Below are 9,368 nucleotides of genomic sequence, written 5' to 3'. Positions count from 1 at the left end.
TATTTTCGGACAACACCTTCCCCGAGAGAGCACTTTTCTGTCGGGAGGAGGAAGAAGGTGTGCCCAGATATTTATGAGGGGTTTTCAGGGGCGGGTGGCCTTATTAGCCGCCCCTGAAAATAGAGCTCATTTTCAGAGGCGACTGATGCCTCCACCCGCCCCTCGAAATCCGATCTTTAGGGGCGGGTGGCGGCATCAGCCGCCCCTGCGTGGCTTTCAAGCTCGTTTGACAGGAACGGCAGATAACAAGGCTATCTCTGGTCTCCCCGAACAAGAGTGGACCGATAACAGGAAAGGCAGATAACAAGGCTGTCTCTGGTCTCCTCGAACAAGAGTGGACCGAGTCAATCTAGAAATGACAAACAGAGATGCTGACGTGTATGCACTATTAATGTACGCGCCCAAATGACAAACAGAGATGCTGACGTGGATGCACTATTAATGTACGCGCACGTGCATGTGGGTGTATGTTTGTGCCATGTCTTGATGCGGTGAAGCCACAAATGACAAACAGAGATGCTGACGTGGATGCACTATTAATGTACGCGACTACGCGCACGTGCATGTGGGTGTATGTTTGTGCCATGTCTTGATGCGGTGAAGCGACGAGTCAAAACAAAAACAAACAAAGTTAGGCTAAACAAAGGCTTAGCACATCGTGTAGTATGCTTGAAATCTCAATAGTCCATCTATTTGAGTTTGAGAGATTGCTCGCCACATGTTCCACGTGGCTTGCGGAGGTTATCGCACACGGATATTTAGAAGTTGCTAACCAGACCTCCGTGGTCAATGTGGTATTAAGGCCCTCCCCAATGTGCTAGTGATGCTCAGAAAAAAATGGGCCCTACAGTGAGCAAATAAGCACCGAAGCTAGAAGAGCTACATTGTGCAAATTTCAGGCATCGAAGCTATCTAAACTCTGGGCTCCTAGGAAGAATAAAATATTGTTACCCTTTGCACTAGCAGCAGCAGCATGCGTAGGATGAGATGAGCAAGGGAGTAACAAAATACTTCTTTATTGATTGGTCATCGGAGCTTGTACTTGCCTCGCTCCAAATTTTCTAGGCATCACTGGGAGTTGGCATCGCTGGTCACAGCGTGAGAAGTAACGCTTAAATGTTCTCTCTCCTTTACAAGCACCACTCTGGACACACGCTGTGGAGGTTCTAACCAAAACGTATAAGCAGTGTGGTTTTACGAGCCCACGACGCGCTGGAGGATGGTGTTAGATACACATCTTACCCGGCCCAAGACCGCAGGCCGCCCGGTCCTCGAGTCTACGCACAGGCCACAGCAGCTGCAGCCGGCAGTAGTGTGCCTGGCCCAGCAGGACGAGGAGATGCATGGCCACAGGTACGACAACAGCCCCAAAAACCAGCTTCACTTGCTCCAGCTTTAGTTCCACTCTTTTTACAAGGAGCCGGAGTCCTTCCAAATAGATTCTCAGAGTCTGTTTGGGACCGTGCTATACAGAAGCCAGTTGCAAATAAGCGGAGGGTGGCTCTCCTCTCACTTCTCGCGTTTTAGTCGCTCCTAGTTTATTTTCTTGCTTATCACGTTGAGCGTAGCTGTTGAACGCGCGTCCGCCGCAGGCTGTTTGGCGGGATCTGTATTTTTTTTACTTATTTCGCTGAATCGCGTTCCAAACAGGGTCTCATTGGAGGACTAGAGGCCGTGGTCGTGGTTCGGGGAGCCGGGCCATGGAGAGGCGTAGCGTAGACGACGGGCGGCCATTCGTATCGCATGCCTTGGTCGCTGCTAGCTGGGCCTGCTGCCATACGCTAGCTGGGCCTCCTCGCCATTCCAGTGTGCTGGCTCAGGCTGGCAGACAGCGCCTGGGCAACCAACAGCCGCAAACATCTGGCCGGAGCTCCGCCCCGCTGTAAAAAGTGGGTGGTGCAGCGGCAGCGGCGCAGACGGACCCATTGGCTCTCTGCTGCACCTGCACCGCACGGCGGCCCACTCGCGGACACCTCCAGTCAGGGTACCAAACCGGCCTAAATTCAAAATTTAAATTTAAATTCAAAAAAATGAAAAATTCTTAAAAAATTTCTAAAAATACTTCAAGGTGCGACGAATCTAATGGTGTCAAATTTTCTCAAAAATTCGTTCATTTAGTATAGTTTGCGGGGATTTGAAGTTAAACAAAAAGAGCGTGCATACAAAAAATTACAAATACAATGTAAAAGTAGTATAAAAGAGAGTTGGAGGGTTCATTTAGACTAAAATAATGCCAAATTATTTGTTCACTCTGTATATTAAATTGTTCGACCATATTTACTCATAACAATTAAATGTTCGCAAAGTTCGATATTTTATTTGTTAAACATCATTATTTGTTCGATATGCCACCCGTATGTATGCCACCCGTCGTCTATGCTACGCTACGCCTCTCCAAGGCCGGCTCCCCGGTCCCGTGCAGAGGACCACGACCACGACCTCCTCATCCTCCAATGAATCTGGTTGGCGGTCGTTGTCGTGCCTCGTGGTTGGCGCCATGCATGGATCTCCTTCTAGATCTTGTTTAGATGCACGTGTAAATTTTTTGAAAGATCTTTTCATATTTGAAGTATTAAACATAGACTAACCACAAAACTAATTACAGAACTTGTTTGTAAACTACGAGATGAATTTATTAAGACTAATTAATTTATTATTAGCATATGTTTACTGTAGCAATTTAGTATCTAATCATGGTCTAATTAGACTCATTAGATGCGTCTCGTAATTTATAAGTGAATTATGCAATTAGTTTTTTTATTTTGTCTGAACTTAATACTCCATGTATATATCGCATACATTATATTTTTGAAATTTTGAACTTTGCATCTAAACTAGACCCTAATCCTTATCCTACTACTGGACCAGGCAAAGTACTGGCGGCTGCAGCTACGTGCTGTCCTGTTGTGCTCTACTCGAGGACGGGCAGAGCTTAAGCGGGCTGGACCTGGAGTTTTTGACTCCGTGCTGGTGCTGATTTACGCTCCGTTTGTGACTCCGTGCTGGTCATGCCTATGTATCAATGCAAGACAGGGAAGCTAGGGGTGCTTCGCTTCAGTGGGCTGGATTTGTCGCTCAGTCATGGGCTGGGTACGACGTATCATCCCTCCTGGATGCCCTGGGCCCATACTCACTGGTTTATACCTTAAGGTTAAATACCACATTGACCGTGGATGGACGGATATCAACTTTTAAATATCCATGTGCAATCACCTGGACAAGCCACCTGGAACATGTGGCTAGCAATCTTTCAAATTCATACTCATTAAATGGTTATTGAGATTCAAGCACACTACATGAAGTGCTAAGCCTTTTTCTCTCATTTTCTTTGTTTTGATGCATTATTTGTACAGTCTGGTTTTGAAATTAGATGGTAGATTCCACCGTATATAAAAAGATACTAGCAGAGATGCACGTGTTAAAAAAGAGAGAGAGAGAGAGGTTCATTTTGCCCCCTAACTTGTCACCAAGTTTTTTAAAAAGTATCCTAAATCCAAAATCAGACATTATGCACTCTCCTCTCCTTGAACATTGTGTATGCCTCAGAGGAGGATCTGGAGTGCTTATTATCTGTTGTTTATCTGTTGGAGTTGGAGCTGGAATCGCCCTGATCTTCTGTTTATACATTGGAGTTGGAACTGGAGTCAACTTGATGTGTTGTTTATCCATCGGAGTTGGAACTGGAGATGGCTTGATCTGATGTGTTAGCAAATCAACAGAATGGGCTGAACAGTAAAAAATTATATTGCTATAATTATGGCACTCAACTTTGTGCAGGATTGAAGGAAGTTCATGACCGAAGGAAGAATTTAGAACATAATTTCAAAAATATTACTACAAAGAAATTAGATAGCAGTGCAGCAAGTTGCTAATACTTACCGGCAAGAGTACTATATTAATAAGTGCTGCTTCAAGTTCGATAAAGTTGCTCCAAAAGAATCACATCATCATCCACGATTGCAATTTATATGCTCCAAGTAAGTTGCTAAAAGCTAAAACTCACATCTTTCACCTGGAACTCACATATTTCTGTTGAAAATTAGATGGAAGAATTGTTCAGCTCCTCGGGAACAATTACAACACATCTTTCACTAAAAAAAACAAAAAACCACCATGCTTTATGCCACTGTGACCGATAGAACACAGTGCATACCCAAGTGTGCACACGTAGACTTATTTCACCTGGAGTCACCTTGAATGCATCTGTAGACCCAAACACTTGTGTAATTTTCTTATGACACAATACCCTCGACTAAACCCCACGAAGGTACATAGTCAGGTAATGTTAGGGTCTGATGGTCATAAAGAAAAATATTTACACTTCTAAAGTATCTACACGAGAAAAGGAATTTAGTTAATCTCTCAAGAAATTAAAGGAAAAATGGTTAGTTAGGGTCTCTGTAGGAACAGGTAGGTACGTACGGCATCCCTTTTATCCCAATACATGTGAAAGCCAGGCCAAGCTCTGGTTTCTACTTTGGAGATAAAGCTCACTGCTCCAATGTCCTGCAGCATTTGTAGCTACTGGAACTCAATAGCAATCACACTTATATAAGTTCTTGAGGCAACAGGATGGCTCAAATCAGATAAAAGGCAAAGTGATGTTACTACCAAACTTTTCCAAGACCATAGCTATATTTTGGTAGAGAAAAAAATAGTAGACAAAGTCACTCGACTCTTCTATATTAATAATAAAATAATTCAAAAGGCATTTGCATAGAAAAACCAGTATAACAAACTTTTGATCAATACATAGCTCAACTCAAAATCCACAGTACATGAATTAAATAAGGTCAAATAAGGAGCATAGAATGTACACCAAATAAGGCACTTACATAAACATTTTCGTGCTTCAAGGTACCGAAGGCATATCACCAAGATCAAGAATTTCCTAAATGTTCATTGAAGACATTATAAGTATTTATAGGTATTTTTATCTAAAAAAGATTTACATATTTTTATTAAATGCAGAATTGTTATTGAAAAAAGCTAGCTGGGAAGATAATAAAATGAACCTGTTTGTTCTATGATAATGATCAGATTTGATCAAGCATGCCAAGAATTTAGAGGCCAATCACACCACACTTTCCTCACCTAGACAAATCACCTACTGAATCGCAAAGCTTTCTTATGCTAAGGCTAAGCTTTCACATTCATAGCAAATTCACCAAATTCACTTTTGGTCCCTACACGAGCTGAAGGAACCTGTACCTGCCCATGAGTAATCCTCTTGTCCTATGTCGCATAGCATTTAGCCTCTCATAGCTGGTATTCTCATTCTGCCCAAGTACCATGGTGTATGTTGTTAGCAAGGCACATATGCGTGAGTGTGTAGGCCCATCACCAGGCGTATAGCTGGCCGGCCATGGCAGAAGAGCTGCCAATTATATTAAAAAGAAGATGAAAGTCCAGATTGGACAATACTACAATAGTTTGAGTCCACCAGTGTTGAATACGCTGCACGCACCCTGATTTCAATGTCCACCTACCCGACACCCGACAGGTGGGACACTGTGAGGGGTAAGGGGAAAATTTTCAGGTGCATGGTGTTTTTATTAGTTTAGGATCCTTATAGTATAGATTTGCTATAAAAGGCAGTAAGCAAAACCAGTTTTGTTTGTAAAATGACAGAAACTGCTATGCAATGTCTACTGATTACAGATAATTTTGCCGCATATTATCTGTCCATCATAAGATCTAGCAAAGATCTTGTTAATCGTGTTGATATGGCTGTCCAAATTCACAAATGATTTGATGAGTGTGTAATCAGTTCAGAACAACAGTGTACATTGAAAAAAGCTACCTGTGCAGAATCAGAACCACTACAGGAACATTGCTAGCCGTGAACGGTACAAGATCCGCTCCTCGCTGTTTGGAAACCAAGAGTAGAGTACGGCCGATCGAAGCCATGAGCAGGACAAGATCTGGCGACACTGGCAATGGAAATATTGGACCCAGAGCTATTCTAAATTCTGCTAAATAGTACTGTAACACAGAGCAAAACGAACCATCCACCATGTAATCGAATTATCACTGTGACAACTCATGTTTCAGCTATAAAAATCGTATCCCAACTCCAATATCAATCTAAGTGCATGACAACTTTAGCTCAGTTTTATTCACTTCATTAATCAATTTGGATGGTTAGGTTACCATTGATTGACATTACATCAAAGGTTAAACGGTATGCACAATTATATTTCGAGGTACCCAGCAAGGTAGAAAGGAAAAGTCCAAATAGATCTACATTGGAGTAGAAAGCAAAAAGCATAATATGCAACACTTAAATCTGGAGCACTTCTTATTGAGTTAAATGGCATTTTAAATCTGGTTCACTTAAATATGGAACACTTCTTAAATTTAGGTACATAATCATAAACCAGGCCAGGAACATGGAAAATATATCCTCACCAGCTTGATCTCTAGTGACACAATGGCTGAAAATGTAAAAAAATACCATGCATCAATGTTTTAAAGCACTTTATGAAAATCGAGGGTTTAAGTAAATAAATAGCAGCACTGAATCCTAATAATGAAGAATGACAAGGTATAAAGGATTGCACTAAGCATTGCTAGAATCTTGAAGCTGATTCAAAATCATGAAAAATGAATACAGTGTAGTCACATGGATGGATTATACATAATAAATCCACATTAATGAACATGTCTCTTTTTTTCTTCAAATTTGTGCACTAAGCCGCAAAAAAGTGCAAATTGTAGGGAAAGGTAAAAATCTGTATCTTTCTTTTGACTGTACGAAATGACAGGAGCATTGAACATTTCTAGAAACTTGCCAATGCTTATCTCGAACTTCTTTGTGTAAGTAGTTGAGATGACGGTTGAAAGCCTCCAAAGATTTTGAAATAAAACTTCCACATTATATATTTTCTATTTGCGGACTACCAGCAAAATAAATCCCAAGCTCCTTGACATCCAATGTTTGTAACATTCTTCTAAACAATGCTAGACCTACAGCCAGATGGGTGCTCTCTTGTGTTTGTCATTCAAGATCGGAACAGCTTAAGCACTGACGTATATATATCATCGGCAAGTCAATGTATAAAAGTACTGAGCAATTCAAGCACACAATGGCATAGCCATATACCTTGCAGGAATTTGGATGGCGGCCGGCACCAGGGAGCACACAGGAATGGGAGGGAACAAAGATGCCGCAGCCTGTGTCGCCCTTGCCTTCTGTTCAGAATCATTTGCAAAAGGATGAATTAGCACACATGTCCAATCCAGTCAAATGGCTGAACAGAGCAATAGCAACTTTCCAGCCAAGCGCAAATGTGGTACAATTTACCTATATCGATGCAGCTTCCCTATATCAATGCAGCTTCTGAGAAACCATTGCAATGTCTTTTTTAAAAAAAAGAAAACATTGCAAGGTCTCTCGTTGCTCTTTGTGAAATCAATACCGACAATAAGATTTGATGATTCAAGACCAGCTTAAGCTAGGGCATCAGTAACCTGCAAAAGGGAAAGTTTTGATCATCAGTAACTGAATTTAGTATGTGCCTCAAACTTGCACTAATGGAACATAATAAATCTTTTCATCAATAAACGATCAATTACAACAGTGACTTTCAATAAGGTGTAGTCCACATTACAATAATTAGATATGGCGGGCGGATGTAAAGAGTTAATTCGAGAGTAGAAAATTATGAAACATATGTAATGTGCCATGAGGTTGCTTCCATGAGCCCAGCTACTACTTTGGCGAGAAGAAAACCAGGCAATCAGACAACTCAGCAACTCTAACCAAACACAACAGCAAGTCAAAGGCTGGAGAGCTCCCGATAATGCCGAGTTGCCAATCTTGAAGAGAAATATTTTGTATTTTTCCAATGAACCGTGGCCATAAAGTAGTCTATCTACTTTCGTGTGCACGAATTCTTCAACAACAGTAATCTATCGTTGAACACCCATTTAACCCGCCATCCCAATCTGAATTTGCGCTACATCAAATCGCCTGACCTAGGAGGGAGCTCTTTAATCTCCATTGACATTTCAATTCACCGTAGATTGAGGAACTACGGAGGAGGAGAAATCAGTCATGGTCTACAAACTTGGTAGTAAGATGAGAAAATACTGGGGACTTCCGAGATCTAGACAAGACCTCAGTGAGCCAGCGTTGAGTTCAAATCGATCCGATTCACCGTGCTGCCACTAAGTAAGATCCAACCAACATCCAAACGGAAGGCATAGACACGCAGCTGATGCTATGATTCATCAAGGACAAATAATTGCAGGCTTACCTGATCCATCGAGTGGTAACCGTCGGCAATCCGCGAGTACCGGCGATCCAGCTACCGCGGCTTCACGGCCGGCGGGGCCTGGTATGCCGGGGCTGGTTATGGTTCAGCGTACCCTCCTCCCTGCTAGCCCGCGCTCGGGTCCTGGCCGTAGTAGACTCCGTACTGCGGCGACAGCGGCCCCACCGGCTGGCTAAAGGAGCGCGAGTGCTCGTGCCCCTGCTCGTCCCCTCCGCCGAGTGCGGCGAGCATCTGGTCGCGCGTGGCGCCGCCCGCGCCGGTGGCGAGGAGGCTGAGCGCAACGTGGAGGGAGAACGGGGAGAAGACGGTGTTGCTGGAGGAGGAAGACGATGTTGCAGCGAGACTGGTGCTTCCCCATGATTTCAAGGGATGGTGCGAGGGAGGGGATCTCACGAACCCGCCAGATCTTGCTCGGCTGCGCGGGGACAGGCCGGACGGCGCGCGACGGGGAAGATGCCGTGGAGGGAGGCGCTGCCGGGAAGGCCGGACTGGGGAAGCTGGCGGCACGCGGCTGGGCATCTGTTCCTCCTTCCGCGTCCGGTGGCTGCTGCGGCAGCGCGCCCTCCCGCACCCGCTGCGGCAGGAACCCGACGAGGCTGTGGGCGCAGGGCGGCGGGGTCGACAACCTCGAAGGCTCCAAGCCGATGGAGATCCTCCGTCCTATCCCCGCAATTCTAGCGCTTAATTTCACCGTCATTTGCGAGGGCGAAGTGAACCGGGCGGGAGCGATCCGTCAATTTCGGGGTGGGTAAGGCGGGCGGGTAGATAACTCTATGGTGAAAAAAACAGGTGAAATCACGGGAAACATTTTAGAATCGCTGTTTTTTCCCTCATCACCAGATTTGCTTGTCAACCTTCCCCATAGGTGGGGACACTGTGAGAGGGGATGTGTTTTTTCTAATTACATAATAATTTCAATTTTTTTGGATTCTTATAGTATAGATAGATAGATAATCAATTGATTTAGAGCAACTCCAAAAGTTGCTAAAATGTTGTCCCCCAAAAGGGCGAACATGACGCGCCAGCCGAGGCACAGCGGTAAGCCGGCGAGCCCAAACCCGACGTCGACACTGGTGACAAAGCACGCGG

At 44.0% G+C, this 9,368-nt stretch overlaps 1 long non-coding RNA gene across 10 annotated transcripts; it reads right to left on the bottom strand.

Annotated features, from left to right (window-relative positions):
• Nucleotides 1–3,293: 3,293 nt before the first annotated feature.
• LOC120663045 lies at nt 3,294–9,009 on the bottom strand. 10 transcript variants are annotated; one of them, XR_005670281.1, is made up of 4 exons: nt 8,262–9,009; nt 7,307–7,473; nt 3,880–7,194; nt 3,294–3,725 (listed from the first exon to the last, which is right to left on the bottom strand). It is a non-coding gene; the product is annotated as an uncharacterized LOC120663045 (long non-coding RNA). The 10 variants fall into 10 exon arrangements; XR_005670283.1 differs by having other exon boundaries at nt 3,294–3,690; XR_005670284.1 differs by having other exon boundaries at nt 3,294–3,680.
• Between the last annotated feature and the right edge of the window lie 359 nt (nt 9,010–9,368).

Source organism: Panicum virgatum, chromosome 2N (assembly GCF_016808335.1).
Source record: "Panicum virgatum strain AP13 chromosome 2N, P.virgatum_v5, whole genome shotgun sequence".
NCBI classification, from domain to species: Eukaryota; Viridiplantae; Streptophyta; class Magnoliopsida; order Poales; family Poaceae; genus Panicum; species Panicum virgatum.
Note: the sequence above shows the minus strand (reverse complement) of the source record. Positions and strands in the feature narration are given on the sequence as shown.